This window comes from Ornithorhynchus anatinus, chromosome 2 (genome assembly GCF_004115215.2).
Source record: "Ornithorhynchus anatinus isolate Pmale09 chromosome 2, mOrnAna1.pri.v4, whole genome shotgun sequence".
Lineage (NCBI taxonomy): Eukaryota > Metazoa > Chordata > Mammalia > Monotremata > Ornithorhynchidae > Ornithorhynchus > Ornithorhynchus anatinus.
The window spans coordinates 18,234,342-18,254,137 of NC_041729.1; the positions used below are offsets into that span (position 1 = coordinate 18,234,342).

The following is a 19,796-nucleotide window of genomic DNA, read 5'->3' on the forward strand; positions in this document are numbered from 1 at the left end:
TCTGCCAACACGCTAAAGGACTGATGGAAGAAGGAAGACTTTAAAAAAGATTTGGATTTTTCCTTATGACTTGGAATCCATCTTTGTCTTGTGTAACTAGGTCATAGCACACCCTAAATGTCAGCAGTTACCAGTTTTGAATTCAAAGAATTGAACTAAATGACATATTTATTTTTACCTTTTTTATTGCTTTGGGGGTTTAGAGGTAATCTGTATTCTCTTCTGACTGAACAATAAATTTTTTAAATATATATAATTTCCTCTTATTAAACACTTAAAACCTGGCCATCTTATTAACTCCTTTTGTTCTCTTTTAATAAGGTAATGTTTTAACCGTAGTGCTTTAGGAATAGTGAATCTGGGCAACAACAAAAATATCTGTAAGCAATTTTACTGTTACTTTTTTTTTAATCTTTTACATTGTAAGTACCCAATCCATTCTGTCCTTATTAAGTACAGTTTTCATGTTAATGTTACTAAGATGTCCTTATATCTGAACCTTCTGCATGTCTGTTTCTGTCTTTCTCTTGTCTGATTTAACTAAACCAATGAATGCTAATAGACGATTTTGCTTTATGAAGCTAAATAGCGTAAGTTTTTTTAATGTTAGATGCAGTTAAGTGCTACTAAGCGGCATTCACATTAATATGTGCGTTTTCTTAAAAATCAAGGGACACAGTTCTGGCTTCTGTACTTTGTGAGAGAGCCCTTCTTTTTCGTAGAGATTAAAACTGTCACAGGAAACTAGATTAAAACCTCGAAAACAAGCCCTAACAAGCTGCCAAACAACATTAGAACTGGGCAACAGTTTATGGAGTGGTTTTTTGGTTTTTTTTTTTACTCCCTTTCCTTCTTGTTTTTGTTCATTTTCAGCTTTTGTTATTTTTTTTAAATGATGAAACAATTGCCACACAGAGCTCTAAACAGTTCTTTGCCAAGCTACGTTTTACGAATCGAGCGAAAATTTGCAGATTTACGAACCAGGAGTTGAAGGAAGATGACATGACAGTATAACTTACAAAGGTACAAAAAAAAATCCATCAAAAAAACCCAACAAACCAAAAAACGCCAAAAAAAAAATCAAACCACCGCCCAACTTCACTTCAGACTCCATTCTACCATGCTGAGTGCGGGTAAGTAAAGAGCATTTTGCCCTTCGAGGGAAATCCTATAGAGCAGGCCCTTGCAAAAAAAATGTTAATTGATCCGCGCAGAGGGACCTTGGTTCTTACCGTTTATATGTTCCCGTGTCCCCGAAATAAGTAAAGGGAGACCAAAACTGTAGATATGTAATATTTAGGAAAAATACATTTTGCCTAGAGCCCTTCCAGAAAGCGCTTTGTGCTTTTTTTTTGCTGTTCTTGGGGGGTAGGGGGTTGAGGGGAGACTGCCTCAGTAACTTCCAGCTTTGTGGGAACAGGATTGTTTAAACCCTGACTGTAGCCTCGCAGAGAAAGTGTTTTGTCTCTTTTGTTTTTCCTCCATTGTGCCCCCCCCCCACACACACGCACACACGCCCCAACCATTTTCCTCTTCCTCCTACTAGATTTTTACTGAGTGAAGATTAGGGGGACTATATACATTTTTTTTTTAAAAGAGCTTGGTCTGGAGCAAACTATCCCCCGGGGCTTTTTTTCCCTTTTAATTCGTGACTAGCGATGTCCTGTCAGCCATCTCGGCGAGGTTCCCCCCCACCCCACCCCCATCAGGGAGGCAGGAAAAAAAGACAACCAGACGGCGTCCATGTTGGTGCAGCCGGGAGCCATGACGCAGCAAACCTCCATGCTGCAGTCTGCTCCCTGCTTGCTCTTTCTCGGAGCCACTCAAGCCCGAGACTTACTTTCAGTTTTTAGGCAAAGCCGAGGTGACTCGGACTGCCAAGGCTGAAGGAATGGTCAACCGGGGTCTGCCTCTTTCTGGGAAGGAAGGAGGGAGGGAAGTGGATGGTGTCTAATGGCCGCTTTCTCATTCCGCTGCTGTAGTCTCACGTCGTGGAGCAGCAGCAAGAGGAGGCGGCTTCGCTGCAGAGTCCTTGTGCTTGGCCTGTCCCTACCACGTTCAGGGTAAATGCTTTTCTCTTCGGCTCCCGGCGCAAAAGCGCCGGGAGACAAGGGTTTAGAGGGGTGCGGGGGGGTGGGTGACTTTTCCCCTGTGTTCGGGGCGAACCGTGGAATGAGAGAAAGGGAAAACGGGCGCCATTTCGTGCAATGGCTGCTGCGTGCGAAGCGAAGGGAGGAGGGAGGAAGGGGGGGGGGAGGAGGAGGAGGAGGGCGGGACGGGTGTAATCAGAGCCCCGGGCCGGCTGCCAGCCGCCGCCTCCTGCTCGGCTCTCCCAGAGGCGAGGGGGGAGGGGACGAGGCGGCCGTGTTGAATGCCACAATACCCGCCCGCGACGGCCGCATTCAAAAGGGCGGGAGTGGGGAGGGCAGCGGGGGGTGTGTCCCCGGCTGGGGAGGGAAAAGGGGGGGGGGTTGTTCCCGCCGCCTCCTCCTCTTCCCCACCCCCCACTCGGACCAGTGAGGTTCCCCCTCTCGTCTCCCTCCTTCCTCCCCTCCCTCGCTCCTCTCTAGCATGTGACCAGGGCTCGCCCCGTCGGGGAAGAGGAGCCCGAGTCTTGGGGACGGAGGCCACCTTGGCCTGGGCCCGACGACGGGCCGTCACTGGGCGACGGGGGGTCGCCGCCGACCGGAGGTCGAGGGGTTAGGGGCAGGGAAAGGAGAGCCTGTCCCCTCGCCCGCTCCCCCTGACCAGGCCTTCGGGTTGCCAGGGCTTTCTGGAGCCTGGGCCGGGAGCCCTGCCGCCGCCTCCCGCCTATTCCGGACGAGGAGAGTTAAGCGGACTCGGCCGTTGGGGGTCCTGGCTGATGGGGCCGGCCCCCCACCCTGGTGGGTTGTGTGGGCCGTGCAGCCCTGCCCTCCTCTGTCCTGCCCTCCCTTGCCCACCCCTTCCCTTGTCTCCACGGCCAGGGACTCCGGAGGCGGGAGCGGTGCAGATGCAACTGGAGCCCCTGGGGACAATGGAGAAGCCTCCGCTGCTCCCCACTTCCCAGTCTGGGTAAGAGCCCCAACCGTGGGGAGGGAGATGGGCAGGAAGCAAGCCTTTATTGACCCCTGCCCTAGCCCTGATTTTATTAGCCGTGGTTCGGTAAGACGCCCGGGGTTGGGGCCCGAAGGGCTGGCTCACTCCTGGCCAAATTACTGCCAGGGCGTTGCCCCCCTTCTCCCGGCCAAAGTTGAGCCGGGCCTGGGGCTGGCAGTTGCCGGGGGGACCCGGGCTCAGAAAACCCTAAGGAAGTTGGCCTGGGGAGAGAAGGCTGGTGAACTTCTCCTCTGCTCTTTAGCACAGAGTCTCCTACACATACACCCTGGAAAACAATGACTACATTGACTATTGTGTGAGAGAGCTGATGTGCAAGGAAGCGGTCACTTGACTTCATGTCTCAAGCTCTTTTTGTTGGAGTGTTTTTGAGGCTTTCCGGCAGTTAGGAGTCGGGTTTCACCCGCTGCTGAACTCAGTTTGCAGAACACCCTATGTTCCCCTGCGGAGCTCAGAAGAAGCATCCTGCAACGGTTCAGGTCAGGGCTCCCCCCCGGACTAGACCAGGAAGGGGGAAGGGAAGTGGGAAAGTTGGGAGGGCTCCTTTTTTGTCACTTAAGTGATTTTAATCTCCCTCTCAGTATGGTCTGTAAAAGTAACTTTTTTCCCCGTGAAAGCGGTTGGGTGGCAGAAGGGTGGGGTGTTGCAGTGCAGTGAAACCATAGGTCAGGAGTGCTTTAGAGATATCAAAGTGTTAGAATTGATTGGATTCAACTGAAATTGACCTTCATCTGGCTTCCAAGAAGTCTGTTTAAATATAAAATTTCAAGATGGCCTGACACTTGCTTAACCTCATTAAACTACAGTTTTGTAAAGTGAGTAGGTTTGGGGGAGTGAAAATTTCTTGATGGTGATATCAAGTTAATAAAAAGAGACGAAATGAGTGGAAATTGTGTCACTGTGTATTTGCTTGGATTCATGGATCTAAAGGAAAACAAACCACCGATCTGGAAATAAACCCCCAAATTACTACTTCTGTCCTGAAGGCCAGCAGCTATAAGGCACCAGCAGAGTAGGGAATCAAGTTTATCACATGAATAAAATCTCCCCTGTCTCATGACTTCTCTCCCTTCCTTTTTCACATTGGGTCTTTTTAACATTCAGCTGGGTTTGAGTTTCCTTTTGTTTATCGTTTACTGTAACTGGACAGCCTGTGTCTTATTTCCCATTCCAAGCTCTCCCAAAGCTCAGCTTTCCCACGTAGTGGAAGAATTTCTCCTCAACTTGGAACAGCGGATGTATGTGGGGATCCGGTGCATCGGGGATTGAGGCGGGAGGCCTGAGGGACGGACGCTGTGTGAGCAGAAGGGCTGACTGGCGGAGACTGTGGTAGCTGGCGTGTCCGAGTCTCTTGGGCCTGGTCGACTCAAGCTGAGGAGATCTCCCTCTAATCATTCCTGTTTCTCTCACCTGCCAAGCAGCGTAGGACAAGGTAGGAAACTTTTAACCTCGGGGTTTGAAGTCTCTATCATCCATCTTCATTGCCCCATGCTGGACTTCACTTCTCCCTTGTGATATTCAGATTATACTAAGATCCACATTTGCCCTGGGTGAGCAGGGGGACACCTGGGGCCAGGCGCAAGGTTCGTCATCTCCGGGCCTTCGTGATCTCGGGCCTTGTAATACCTGGGAGGAAAATAGACATTATGTGTCTGTTTCTTTTAAAACCCAGGACTTACCTGGGTGCTTTGGACTTGCCATCTTGACTTGTTTTCTTTATTTTAGAGAAGTGCCATTGGGGTGTGGCCATGCCCTACTCTAGAAGGGGTTGCACTTGAAGGAAATGTCCTTTCGTTTGATGTATGTAACTGTCGTGTACTGAGCCTTTTGCAGATAGCTCCCTTTTAGCTAATCCTTGTCTTGTCACACTGCAGTCTACCATATTTAGTGGCAGAGAAACTGCACTTATGCTAACTTTTCAAACTCTGAGAGGGGTCAGCTGAGCAAGGCACTTCACTTGTGACCATTCTAATTTTGATTCCAAAGTCTAGCAATTCCAGCAGTTGCTGCAGTTCGTGGCCAGGGAATGTCACTATTGTACTTTCCCAAGCGCTTAGTACAGTGCTTTGCACACAGTAAGAACTCAGTATATATGATTGAATGAATGAATGAATGAATCGTAATCTGGGTGTGTATGCGGTAGCTTTTCCTTCCCCTCCCCGATGAATAATTAAAAGCAGGAATTCTTCTTACTCACTCTGGGAAGTTGGCTCTTTGCATTCAGCCAGCCACATTCTTTGCTGCTAAGGCTTCCACCAAGATTGCTGTGGCTTTCTTGCTTTCCTTTGGAAATAGTGAGGTCAATGACAGCAAAGCACAGTAGCTCATAACAGCAGGTACAAAAATACACTTCTGAAATTCTAATGCATACAAAAATGGCAGCTGGGTCTGTCCAGATCCCCTGCCTCTTTTGTTTTCTAGGAATATAATCTATTTGGGCCTGGGTTTTTTTTTCTTCTTCTTCTTCTTCTTCATCTGAGAAGTGGGCACTGAGTACTTAAACCATCAGGATTATGTTTCCTGTAAACTGTCTTGTCTTGAGGAAGAGGAGGATGGAGCTGTAGACCCAGTTGGGGACAGAGGAGAGGAAGCCTGAGGCACTTGGTTGACTTTAAAGGGAAGGGAGGGCAGGTTTCAGGGTTTACTGTGGAGTCTGGTCAGCTGTTGAGCCCACCTCTCAGAAACAGGAAAACCTGAGCCAGAAATTACCTGGTGAGGTTTGCTGAGGCAAAGAAACTGACTCTGCAGGATGTCCCTCCTCTCTTGGCTTGGCTTAGCTTCCCTTCCCCTCTCCCCCCAACCCCCATGACATTAAGGGATGTCCCCTGGGCCCCATTTCATTGGAAATTTGAGACTAGATGTCTTGCTCTGCCTTGGAGGCCTGGTTCCAGGCAGGGGCCCTACAGCCAGGCCCAAGATGACAGAAGTGCTGATGCTCCTTCATCTGGCTACTTTCTATTCCATTTTGCCCCCAGGGGACTAGGTTGCAGATAGAAAAGAACAATTAGGTAAAGGGATTTAAAGCCCATGATTAAGGGTTTTAATTGTATGCAAGTGGCACCTGGGAGTCCCTAAAGACCTGAGGATCTTTTGAGGTGGTGATTCTTGTTGCTGGGGGTGGGAGAGACTAGAGCGGTGGGAAGGGGAAGTGGTTACCCTGGCCCATGCAAGAGCCTGCAAGAGCCCCTTTGCAAGCCCTCTAGGGCTGCTGTAGGATTTGAGGGATTAGTCAGGAGAGGCCCTATTGGGTGGTCTTCTGGGGGTGGGGTGGCTGCCTGTGTTATCTCAGCTTCTGATATCTTCCACCTAACAGCCACCTCGGCCATTGCCCTTAAGGGGCATATCAGGAATTGTTCAACAGCAACAGTCAAAGGCTAAAGGGGGGCCAGGGTTGTGACCATCTTGAGCTGACCCTGCTTGAAGGCTGCCCCCTCTGTCAGTCAGTCATATTTATTGAGCACTTACTCTGGGTAGAGCACTGTACTAAGCTCTTGAGAGTACATAATATAACAATAGACATTCCCTGCCCACCATGATGTCGGTAGTGGGGGTGGGGCAGTGAGAAGAGGGGAGGGGGCCTGGAACGGGGAGCAGGCTACACTAGGCCACGCACTTCCCTGTAAGCTTCTTGTGGGCAGGGGTCATACCTACCAATTCTGTTGTACTACCTTTTCCCCAGTGCTTAGTCTAGTGTTCTGCATATAGTAGTGCTCAGTTAATACCATCGATTGAAATGGAAGCACACCAGTCAGGCACTGCTGCCGATGTCCCCGGGGCACAGTTCTGCAGTCTTGTCCTCTCGCTAGGGTGAAGACAAGGACTAGGACTGTTGGATTGGGTAGGAAGAAGGAAAGGGGCTAGAGGAGCTGGCTGAAGCCCTCGGGAAGGTCAAATTGATACAATTCATTAGAAGCTATCTCTTGTTTCACTACCTGGAAGGCCAGCTAGAGGTCTCTAGGGAATTCAGTGATCAATGAAGTTTAATGAGCAGGTAGTTTCATCTCATCAGCTGGGCTGGGCAAGACCTGACAGGGCCAGAGCCTCCCCTCCTCTCCCCATCAACAGCTTCCGGGGCACATTAAAATTTTGGGCAGCTTGTTTTGGCTCTTTTCTTAGAGCTTAACTCTTTGCTCAGAACTCCCTACCTTCCTCCGCTCCAGAAACAGTTTCATTATTCATTTCAACATAGGCCCTTGGCTGGGAGGGAGGGAACTGGCCAGGCCTTTACCCAAATCAGTGTTTAATCACCCCCCACCCCCCCAGACCTGCCATAGAAAACACCGAAATAGAAAGTCCGCCTGCCAGCTCTGGCCTGAGCCGACCAGCCTGGAGCCTGTGGGAATCAGGGGTTTGGTGCCTAATGATATAACGGTATTCTGGGTGTAGCCGCTCCCACAGCCTCCTTCCCCCAGCAATCGGATAAAGCCCAGTTGACTTGCCACTTTACAGAAGGAGAAAATATGCTACAGAGCTTAGGGTGAATCAAGCCTCCCACGCTATCCCTCCTGTAATATTAACTGTTGGTCTGCGGCCAGTTTTGAATTCTGTCTGCCTCTGGCGAGAGGGTTGTCCTCAAGCAGCCCAGAGCCCTGAACCTGAGATTGTTCCTCAATTAGGTGAAGGCATTTATCTGGATATGGGTTGGGGGAAAGCAGGATCGGGGGACCTTTGACTCTCCCAAAGAATAAGATGACTTTTTCTTAGCGCCCATGTCTGGGAGCCTCATGATTCCAGTCTCAACTTTTTAGGAAATTCTCGGTTTCTAAAAAGGGAGTGAGGTGAATCAGGTGAATCTTCTGGTCATTCCAGGGCCCTCCCGTAATCCAGTTGTCTTTGGACTGGGATGGATTACACTCGGCACCTCAGCATGAACCCCTTCCATGAACCCAGGGCCTCTGAGCTACATGTGCTCTGAATTTTCCTCAGGCTGCTCGTGTTGCCACTCCCACAGTCTGCGGGGTGTGCCACGCATACAGCAATGCTGTGCTTATGTCACGGTGCCTCAGCTACAAGTGCGGCCCAGACCCCTTCCAGTTCTGCCGTGACCTCGGGTTCCAGGACTTGAGTCCATTGGGTCCGATCCAGAACTGGATCTGTCCATCAATAAAATCTGACCCTTGCAAGACCGTGGGCTGACAGACCAGCAGCAGTCATTCACGGGTGAGAAATGACTTCTTTCCATGTGGGTTAATTAGGGCTATGACTTCTTTCCACGTGGGTTAATTAAGACTTGGAATGTGACTAATAAGACCAATTTGAAGCTGTCAGAGTTTGGGGCAGATGCTTCTGTGAGGTGAGGGTGGGATAATGATTCTTCAAGTTTTTGTTCCTGCCTCTTTTTCCTCTGAATCTTCTTTTTTAATATATAAAGGGCTTCAAAAAGCAGGATCCTTGCATTCTGTTGTTCCTCCCAGAGGAGCAAGCCATAGCCAAGGCCTTCTAAGACACTTTGGGGTTTTTTTGCATTTTTCAGAAGTTAGACTTGAGAACATCTTTAAAATATTTGCTGAGAAACCATCCTTTGCTGAAGTTCAGACAGCACGCAATGATGCCGTTCTGAACATCAAACTCTGAAAAATGCTGGCGTGGGTCAAGCCAGCAGTCCAGCCAGCCTAATTTACATACTCTCTCTGGCAGAGGCTTAAAATAATCCCCAGAGGAATGGGGTGATGGTTGCCCTTCTGACAATCATTTTAATGGTTGGGAATATTCCCTTTAGACATCCCTGTCCCTTCCCTTTAAATGTACCCAAACCCTTCTATACGCTCAATCCTTTCTGGCTGCTGGGTTTCCCAGATGTTCACTGGTACTTGGGGGCCCCAGTGGAAGATGCTGCATAAGCTGAAATGCCACCATGCCTGACCTCTGTTCAGGGGGTCCTGGTAGACATTCTGGAGCCTCCCTGGGAATGGCCATAGGACATCAGGTCCCAAACCAAAACAACATGAGGGATAATGCAGGAGTTTTTGAAACAGTGTACCCTAGTGAAGAGAACACAGGTCTGGGAGTCAGAAAAACCTGGGTTCTAATTCCAGCACCACCATATGTCTGCTGCAGTGACCTTGGGCAAATCACTTCTCTTCTCTGTGCCTCAGTTACCTCATCTGTAAAATGAGGACTAAGATTGTGAGTCTTATGTGGGACAGGGACTGTGTCCAACCTGATTAGCTTCAATCTAGCCCAGCACTTAGGACAGTGCCTGGAACATAGTAAGCACTTAACAGATACCATTAAAAAAAAAAAAAGCAAAGGAGCTGCTGAAGGCCACTGCAGGGCCTCCAAGTCTCTGGCATTGGAACAAGAAAGAGGGATCCTGGAGTAGAACCTCGGGGCAGTGGGGTGGGGAGGGGAGAAGGCTGCCATTCCCTCCTAGTAACTTAACTGCTGGCCCAGCCCCTTCCTCCGGTCTTCCCTCCCCTACCCCTCGAGTTACCCAAACTGTCCCGACAGGCTAGTCCTGTGGGGCTGCAACAGCCTTCCGGGTTTGCCCTGGTTGAGTCGTTAGCCCAAGTCACAGGCTGGGCTCTGGAGGCTCTAAAACTCTGCCTCCATGGTATTTTTAGCCCTGACTCCCAACCCAGGGACCTGGATGCCAAGTCCAACAGAAACTCTTGACCCTGGCCAGGGGAAAGTGGCCGGCGCTCCCCTCAGTGGCGTGGCTTTTTCCAGGCATCCAGGGTCTAGCTGGGAGCGGCGTCATGTCCCCGGTGCCTGCTCAGCCTGTGGAAGGTGGGGAGGAGGCTGGCGGGGAAGGAGGGGCAGAGGTCCAGACACACCAAACTCTTCAGGCTTTTAGCTCCTTGAAGAGGCTTGAGGGGGGCAGTGCCCTCTCCTTGACAAGATTCAAAGGGCATCCCTTCCTTCAACTTTAAGCTGCTTGTCAGGCAGCAGAGCCAGCCAAATGGATTTGGGGAAATGGAGGCGGCAGCCTCTGAGTTCCCGAGTTGCCTGGCACAGAGGGGTAGTAAAGTCCTCCCTCATGCCAGATGGGAGGCGGGCAAAGGGTGGGGGAAAGGCGGGGAGGCTGTTAAGGAGGGACGGGGTCAGAATCATTTAACTTTCTCCACTTAGTTTTGTCTGGCTCTGACCATCTGGGTAGGAGATGCTTCTGTTTCACCTTTAGGAGGTGGCTGGGTTTCATAGAGAAGGATATCTTTTAAAAGTAAATTCAGCTGACTGCAGAGGAAGGAAGGTCAGGCCTTTTGGTGTGAGATGACTTTCCTGGAGCAAGTTAACTGACCCATGTGTGAAATGAACATCTCATCTGTAATGGGCTCCGCCGTCATGCTGGGAAACTCTTCCCCAAACCAAATCCTTCGCTCCTTCAAAACTACCAGAAACCCATCTTGGCTCCTTCTCTGCTTCCCACCCCCTATTTGTGGGTATCCCTCAAGGTTCAGTTTTGGGTCCCCTTCTATACTCCATCTACACCCACTCCCTTTGAGAACTCATTCATTCCCATGCTTCAATTGCCGCCTCTGTGTATTATACCAAATCTACATCTCCAGACCTGTTCTCTCCCTCTCAACAGTCTGGCATTTCCTCCTGCCTTCAAGACATCTCTACTTGGTTGTCCTCCTGTCACTTGAAACTTCACGTGTCCAAAACAGTATCTTCTCACCTAAACCCTGTCCTCCCCGACTTTCCCATCACTGTAGACTGCACCACCATCCTTCCTGTCTTAGAAGCCTGTAACCTTGGCGTTATCCTTGATTCCTCTGTCTCATTCGACCCACATATTCAATTCATCACTAGATCCTGTTGATCCCACCTTACAACATCGTTGAAATCCATCCTTTCCTGTCCATCCAAACTGCTGCCACGTTATTCTACGTATCCTTTCCCACCTGGATTACTGTATCAGCCTCCTTGCTGACCTCCCTGCCTCCTCTTTCTCCTCACTACGGTCTGTACTTCACTCTGCTGCCTGGATGGATCATTTTTCTACAGAAATGTTAAGGCCATGTTTCCCACTCTTGAAGAAACTCCAGTGGCTGCACATCTACCTTAGCATCAAACAAAAATCCTTACCATTGACTTTAAAGCACAGGATCACCTTGCCCCCTCCTACCTCACCTCACTACTCACCTACTACAACCCACCCTGTACACTTTACTCCTCTAGTAACCTGCTCACTGTACCTCGATCTTGTCTGCCTTGCCGCTGACCTCTCGCCCACATCCTGCCTCTGGCCTTGGAACGCCTCTTCATGTCCATCAGGCAATTACTCTCCCCACCTTCAAAACCTTATTGAAGGCACATCTCCTCCAAGAGGCCTTCTCTGACTAAGCCCCCCATTTCCTCTTTTCCCATTCCTTTCTTCATTGCCTTGGTATGCTCCCTTTATTCACTACCCCCCCAAGTCCCACAGCACATATGTACATATCCACAACTTATATATAAATATAATTGTCTATAATTATTAATATAATGTCTGTTTCCCCCTTTAGACTGTAAGCTCATTGTGGGCAGGAAATATATCGTGTTGTACTCTCCCAAACACTTAGTACAGTGTCCTGCACACAGTAAGTGCTCAATAAACATGAATGATTGATTCTCCAAAGCTTTTCTTAGTAACTCCTCTTGGATTCCAAATAACCATAGCACTGACCATTGGTGTGAACTGGTTAAACTTGCTAAGCCCTGTAATCAAATTCCCCATGTTTTGTGTGTGTGCCTACCCTCGGACCCACGTTGGCCCCGCTGCTGTGGCCAGCCATAGCCCCCACCACCACCCATCTTCTTGGCCAGTGAGAGGACCTCATTGGCTTGGGTCCATCCCAGTGGGGAGTGTACATTGCAATGATTGAGGTACTGGGCACTTGAATGTCTTTGGCAGAGGGCAGGTGGGGCTGGAACTGTTAGGATGCCTGAGATGGTTGAGGGAGCACAAGCATAGTCCATCTTGGAATTTGAGCAAGTAGTGGGTGCCGAGCATTGGGCTGAAGGCGAGCACCTCACTCCAGGACTTAGCTGCGCGGCGCAGGGAGAGCTGTAGCTGTCCCATCCTGCCTTGCTCTCCCACCTCACTTCTTGGCTGGCATCAATTTGCAGCACTTTTTCATATGGCTCCTGGTCTCTCCCCACAAATCTCAGCACTCTCTGCCTTTCCTATCAGCCCTCAGCCTTCTCCGCCTTCCAGGCTTGCCCCAGTCAGTCTCAGCCTGGCTCCTATGCTCAGGGGGTGCCAGTCTACCCTGGCTAACTCTTTGTTTTGTCCCCTACCCCCTCAGGCTTTGGCCATCTGTCCCTATGCTTCCTCAGTTCAATAAATCCCTTGAAGCAACCTGGCTTAGTGGAAAAAACACAGGCCTGTGAGTCAGAGGACCTGGGTTCTACTCTCTCCCAGATCTGCCACCTGCCTGCTGTGTGTGACCTTGGGAAAGTCACTTCAGTTCTCTGAGCCTCAGTGTCCTCATCTGTAAAGTGGGGATTAGACACCCATTCTCCCTCCTACTTAAATTATGAACTCCTTGCGGGACAGGGACTGTGTCCAACACGATTAGCTCGTATTCACCCCGGCCCTTAGTACAGTGCTTCGTGCTTTTTTAAATGATATTTGTTAAGTGCTTACTATGTGTCAGGCACTGTACTAAGTGCTGGGGTAGATAAAAACTGATCAGGTTGGACACATTCCATGTCCCACATGGGGCTCATGGTCTTAATCCCCATTTAACAGATGAGGTAACGGAGGCCCAGAGAGGTTCAGTGACTTACCCACAGTCACATAGCAGACAGGTGGTGAAGCTGGGATTAGAACCCAGGTCCTTCTGATTCCTAGGCCCCTACTCTATCCCCTAGGCCACCCTGCTTCTCAAAAGCTTAACAAATACCACGGTTGCAACTATTATTATCTACTTGGATCCTCGTCAGCTTTGTTAGCTACGTCTCTGTCACTAGTGCTCCTGTGTTAGGTCTCAAAATTTCCATTACTTTCATTGTCTATTAATGTATTGGTACATGTGTTTTTGACATGTTTTCTTCCCTCTCATCCCTCATTAGGCTGAAGCTCTTTAACATCGGAGACTGTCTTCTGCTTCTGTAACCCCCACAGCACCGGAGTGTTCAGAACACAGTGGAGGCTCAAAATAGTAAACTGAGGCAATATGGTACCTCTTCGCCCAACTTAACATACCTTTTCTTCCTGTCCAGTGACTTAGCTAGGGACAGGATCTCAAGTGGACTTTAAATAAAGCCCAGTGACCCCAAAAAGGTAAAGAAAATTTGCTCTCCAGGCTCAGGGAACAGAAGAGAAACAGTAGTATCATCCGGTGGCACCATGTGACCCCCTGGTGGAGTTAAAAACCTTTGCCGCATCAAAAAGCTTTCTCCCCAATCCCCCCCCCCCCCCCCCCCCCCCCACCTGACTCCGAAGTCTCCTTTTCGATTCCTGCCCTGTTTTCCTCGTGGCTAGCGACTGGAGGGATTTGGGCTAGTTAAGTGTGAGCGTTGCTGCCATCTTGTGGCTGGACCGCGGTGTCAGCTGACGTGGCCTGGAAATGTCGCCCTCTAGTGGCCGGAGAGCTAGAGGCAGGCAATGTTCAGGAACAACTCCCATCCCAGGGAAGGGTGGCCCCTGCCGAGGATCCTCTGATCACCTTTGAAATCCTAAACTAGAGGAAGAGCCGGAAGGCTGAGACCCAAGCCTATTAGAGAGTCAGCAGAGATTTCAGCTTTAAGAACTAGGGACTTCTGTTTTGCCTCTTCTCCTTGCCCCCGCACCATTCTGACTCTCTTACCCTGAGGGTCAGCTCCGGAGAAAGTGAACTTTGGCATCAAAGTGGTCTACTAATGTTCAATCTTGAAAATGAAACAATAGGATCCCTTCCCTTCCCACGCCTCACCACGAGTTATTGCATCCATCTCCCTGCCTCCAGCCAATCCTTCCCTATAAGTATCCAAGACTGAATGGGCCATGTCTGGTCCTCAGAGCTGACCACAGACCATCTTGGGCCCACAGGTTAGGACTTCCCAGGCCTTTTGCTTAAGGGGTTCCATTTGGAAAACCAGAATTTATTCGTGTATAAAAAACTCACCAATAAATGACCAGTGTCCTATCAAGGAAGCTGGCTTTCCATTTTCCCCTTTTTTTGGTTCTCCTGTACTCAAGTTCCCCCTCCAGCTAACCAGGACCCTGTTCAGGAGTCACTCAACATGTCTCTGTCTGGGTGTAGAAGACCGATTCCCCTCATCCGGCCCCCATCACGTAAGATCCTAGTAAGTACGGGGATCTTTCTGCAGGAATTTATGGCCTTGTTAAAGGGAGAGGCAGGGAGCTCTAGTCTCATGCCTGATATTTAACAGTGAAATAAATGTGGGCACCTGGAAACCTCAGATTGACTTGTTTTAAAGGCTGTTAAAGGTCTGGTAGAAAAGGAATAAACAAGCCCAGGTAATAAAAGAAAACCTCCCATTAAGCCCTTTCCAATAAGAGTACAAGTTTATGTATTGAAGGATTATTTTAACAATGAAAAACACTTTCTCTGAGAGGGCTGTTCTACGGGTTTTAGAGAAAAAGCTGATTACATCAACAGCTAAATCACATTTCCAGAACCAGACCTTCTTGTGCACTCAAGCAAGTCCAAGTTCCTATCATGTCACGATTAGACTATTGTAGCAGCCTCCCTACTGGTCTCCTTGCCTCCAGCCTCTCCCCTTTTCAGTCCACGCTCCACACCATTGGAGGAGTAATCTTGGAGCATCGTTGATACCTTTCTACTCCTCAAAAGTTGCAGTAATGTTATTTATTACATACCCACCGTGTGCTGAGAACTGCATGTATAGGTGAACTTTGCCATTAATGGTCTTTAAAAATGGAGGGTGTGTGTATCTATACAAATATATATATATATATATATGTGTTTATGTGTATGTGTGTGTATGTATGCGCATATTTTTTACATATATATCCTTATTTAAAGAGAGCACTCATGGCAGAGTTCACTTATGAATGCTTGTGTATCTGAAAGGCCAATGTGGAACCCACAGTCCCAGCCACATTTTGATACAGCTCACCAAGCATAGTTTACTGATGAACTGGGTTTGGATGAGGCAGACAGTTTTTTGAGGCTTCTTTTCTAGTCCCCTTCCCCATCCATTCTGAGCAGTGTGTTCCAGGAAAGAGCTGCTCAGCCACTGCTGCCCAGCTGCTCAGGGTATTGCCAAGTGAAGCTGCTGCCTCTTCGGCATTCAAGCGACAGATATCCTGGACCACCTGATTGCCTAGGGCTTTTTCTCAGGGCAGGTATGAGGTACCCCACTATCAGTAGGCTATGCTTGAATTGTTCGTCATTAGCAATGATGATTTGCACCGAACCATCCGCACTCAAAAAAAATAAAAATCATCATTGAGTGTTTATGTTCAGAGCACTGTACTAAGCATTTGGGAGAGTACATTACAACTCGTCCCCTGCCACAAGGAGCTTTTGCCCGGTGCCCCAAAAGCCAACAGCATGCCTTGTGAGATGGTTGTTGCAGGGACTGCTTTAAGCGTTAGGAAAAAAGTTCATGGACAAGTATTAGACTTGGTCCCTGGCCCTCCGGGGCTCCTGATCTAAGAAGGAGATGGGAAGATGCTGGGCAACAGACACAAAAGGAAAGATGAAATCATACCAATACCAAAGTAACGTAAAGGACAAAGCTCAGAATCTGCCAAATCTAGATGGATAAAGGGATCACCAGGGGCTTCAGGGTGCAGCCACCTCAGTCCTCCAGGGGCCAGTCATTCATTCATTCAGTTGTATTTATTGAGTGCTTACTGTGTACAGAGCACTGGACTAAGCACTTAGGCAGTCCACACAAAGCATCCCAAACTCCTAACTTTGTAGAGGCTGTGGGTTGCCATTGTTTGAACCTTATGGTCTCATATACCTAGGTAAGTCTAGACTGAGGGCCCTGGGTGAGGAGGTGGCAGGGATTCCTGACAGGACTACCCATCCGTCCTTCTACCACAAGCAGAAATGCCTTACCCTTGGTTTCATGATTGTCCACCAGCTCTCTCCATCTGACTTACCAACTCTTCCCACTATATCCCAGATCCCACTCCCTCCTCCCAAACTCACCATCTAAATGTACCTCACTTTCAACTCTCCCACCTCCTTTCCCTGGCTCATGCTTTGTCCCCAGCCTGGGACCCACACCCCACTTCCCAAATCCACCTTCCCAACCTCGAAGCCCTCCTAAAAGCCCCCTCCTCCAAGAAGCCCTTCTGGATTAATTCCCAAAATCTCAGCCATGTCAGCCCAACACCCACCGTTAGCACTTATGTCCACATACTTTGATTTATTTACCTATCAACCTGTACTATCCAGTAATTGTTCAGCTATTATCCTGAATTGATTGGACAGATGCTTTTTACTTGTTCTTTCTCCAGCTTTCTCGATTCGTAAGTGAGTTTTGTCTGTTTTCCCCCATTAAATTGAAAGCTCCTTGAAGGGGATATGCATCTTGCCGCTGTTATACTCTCCCGGCCACTTAGTGCAGTGCCCAGCCCTCAGTAGTCATGCCATGCAACAAATACCTCTGATTGACCGATCTCCCCTGTTGAAGTGGAAAAGTGAAGGCTTTATCCTAAAGAAGATCATGCTAGAACCATAGGAAATTCAATCTGGCGCTCACTCTCCATCCCTTCGAAGGCTTATTTAAAAGCCTGTCTCTTCCCAGAGGCCTTCCCCGCCTAAGCCCTCATTAGCCTCCTCCTCCCATTCCCTTCTCCCTCACCCTTGCACTTGCATTTGGACCCTTATTCGACCCACAGCACTTAGATAAATATCCATAATTTATATTGTGTCCCGTCCCCCCGACACACTGTAGGCTCACTGTGGGCAGGGAATGTGTCTACCAACTGTTATATTGTGGTGTCCCAAGTGCTAAGTACAGTGCTTTGCATACAGTAAGCCCTCAGTAAATATGATTGATGGATAATGATGTAATCAACATCCTTACTGAGCTGCCTTGCCAACAGGGCCACCAGGACCGATGAGCAAACGGGGTTGGCCTGCTCAGAGATTTATGGGGGTAAGGAGAGCTGAGCATGCATTGGGCTCTTTTGGGTCAGGAGCAGGGTGATCCAGAGATTCTTTTAGTAATAATAGTTATGGTATTTGTTAAGCACTTACTACGTGCCAAGCATTGTACAAAGTGCTGGGGTGGGTACAAGGAAATCAAGTCGGACACAGTGCCTCTCCCATGTGGGGCTCACAGTCTCAATCCCCATTTTACAGATGAGGTCACTCAGGCCCAAAGAAGTGAAGTGACTTGCCCCAGGTCACAAAGAGATGTGGCAGAGCTGGGATTAGAACCTACAGGCTTCTGACTCCCAGGCCCATGCTCTAGGCACTATGCCATGCTGCTCTCCACTTAGTAGAGAGAGGAAGGAATAATAATTAAGGTATTTGTTAAGCAATTACTCTGTGCCAAGCACTCTTCTAAGCACTGTGGTAAATACAAGGTACTCAGGTTGAAACACGGTTGTTAATTCTATAGCATCTTCCTTTTCTCCCAGTCACAGAAGCATATTTTTGCTGGATAAAGAGTGTGGCCTAGTGGATAGAGCACAGGTCTGGGAGTCAGAAGGATCTGAGTTCTAATCCCAGCTCTTCCACTTGTCTGCTGGGTGACCTTAGGCAAGTCACGTAACTCCTCTGTGCCTGTTACCCCATCTCAAAAATGGGGATTAAAACTGGGAGCTCCACGTGGGACATGGACTGAGTCCAACCTGATTAGCTTCTATCTAGCCTAGCGCTTCATAGAGTGCCTGACACATAGTAAGCACTTAACAAAGACCATAAAAAAGAGTGACCCTGCATGCACCACCTTCACCCTAGGGTTCAGGGTCCTTATCTCTGGTACCCTGGCCCAGTTTAGAGAGAAAAAAAAACTCTGGCCTGCTCAGCAGAACTTCGGGTGGATGGGAGGGAGAGAGGTTAAACGTTTTGGGGGACCCCACTGAGCGCTGCTGACCCCAGAAAGGGGCTTCCATGGGGCAGTTTCGTAGTGCTCCTTATGTTTGTTAGGTGAGCGGTGAAGTAGCGTGACTCAGTGGAAAGAGCCTGGGCTTTGGAGTCAGAGGTCATGGGTTCGATTCCCAGCTCTGCCACTTGTCAGCTGTGTGACTGTGGTTACGTCACTTACCTTCTCTGTGCCTCTGTTACCTCATCTGTAAAATGGGGATTAACTGTGACCCTCATGTGGAACAACCTGATTACCCTATATCACCCCAGTGCTTAGAACAGTGCTCTGCATATAGTAAGTGCTTAACAAATACCAACATTATTATTATTATTGCTTCTTCCTGTTTCAGAGGAGGAGCTTGGGGAGAGAATTTGAGGAAAAACTCATGAGCAAAGAGTACATGGAATACATGCAGAGCTCGCTGTGCTTTGGTCAGTTTGGTGAGCAGAGATGCTGAAAAATGAAAAGGAAAATCCTGCAGCAGCAAACAGGTTCCAGCCACCACTGGGGCTGCTGCCCCCCACAGCCTCATCGCTACAATCCAGCTTTACCACCCCTCATCTTGCTGATTTTCTACTACAACCCAGCCCTCACGCTTTTCTCCTCCCAACACCCTTGATCTCGCCGCCAACTCCATGTCCACATTTTTCCTCTGGGCAAGGACTCCCTCCCCCTTGATATAACGCTACAGTCCACCACCCTCCCTCCCTACAAAGCCTTATTAAAATCACATCTCCAAGCGGCCTTTTCTAATTAAGCCCTCATTTTCCCCTCTGTCTCCCTTCTTCATCACTACGCACTTGGACCTGAACCCTTTAAGCACATGATAGTCACCCTCCCCAACTTCAAAGCACTTATGTACACATCCATAATTTAATGTCTGTCTCCCCCTCTCTAAGCCCCTTGTGGGCAGGGAGTCTGTCTGCCAACTTTGTTATATTGTACTCTCCCAAGTGTTAAGTACAGTGCTCTGCACCAAGTGAGCACTCAAATAAGTACCATTGATTGACTGACTCCCTCTTCACCTTTACCGGCTGCCAGACTTCTGGGCCCCAAGACCTAAGTCCTGGTCTGGTGGACCCAAAGGCTGCCTCTCCACAGATTTTGGCAGAATAATAATAACAATAATTGTGGAATTTGTTGAGCACTTACTATGTATCATTCATTCATTCAATCATATTTATTGAGCACTTACTGTGTGCAGAGCACTGTACTAAGCACTTGGTAAGTACAATTCAGCAATAAAGGAAGACAATCCCTGCCCACCTCAGGCTTACAGTCTACATGGGAGAGACAGGCATCAAAACAAGAAAACAGGCATCAATATAAATAGAATTTTAGCTATATACACAACAAAATAAGTAAATAGGCAATAATATAAATAAATAGAATTATATATATATATATATATATACATAAATGCTGTGGAGCAGGGGCAGGCAGAGGAAAGGGAGAGAGTCGGGTTGATGGGGAGGGAGGGTGCACTGAGGTAGATGCAAGACCATCAGGTTCCTCCTGGGCCTCAGACTAAGTAGGAGGGAGGACAGATATTGAATCCTGTTTTAAAGATAAGGGAATAATAATAATGGTATGTATTAAGCACTTACTCTGTGCCAAGCACTGTCCTAAATACTGGGGTCAATACAAGATAGGTGGTCCCACATGGGGCTCATAGTCTTAAATCCCCATTTTACAGATGAGTTAACTGAGGCACAGAAAAGTGACTGATTTGCCCAAGGTCACACAGC

General features: G+C 48.6%; 1 long non-coding RNA gene across 7 annotated transcripts in view; it reads left to right on the top strand.

Moving 5' to 3' along the window:
- The window catches only part of LOC103170264, a 19,575-nt gene extending 794 nt beyond the window's left edge, over positions 1 to 18,781 (top strand). The window contains exons 1-5 of one of the 7 annotated variants that reach the window (XR_003756788.2): positions 1 to 1,133; positions 1,983 to 2,063; positions 2,967 to 4,528; positions 13,099 to 13,309; positions 18,398 to 18,781. The exon at positions 1 to 1,133 is cut by the window's left edge and continues 794 nt beyond it. This is a non-coding gene — a long non-coding RNA (uncharacterized LOC103170264). Of the gene's footprint in view, positions 1,134 to 1,982; positions 2,064 to 2,966; positions 4,529 to 13,098; positions 13,443 to 18,397 lie in introns of those variants that run through there. The other 6 variants (XR_005659552.1, XR_003756787.1, XR_003756785.2 and 3 more) reach the window with 6 other exon arrangements.
- Positions 18,782 to 19,796: the final 1,015 nt, after the last annotated feature.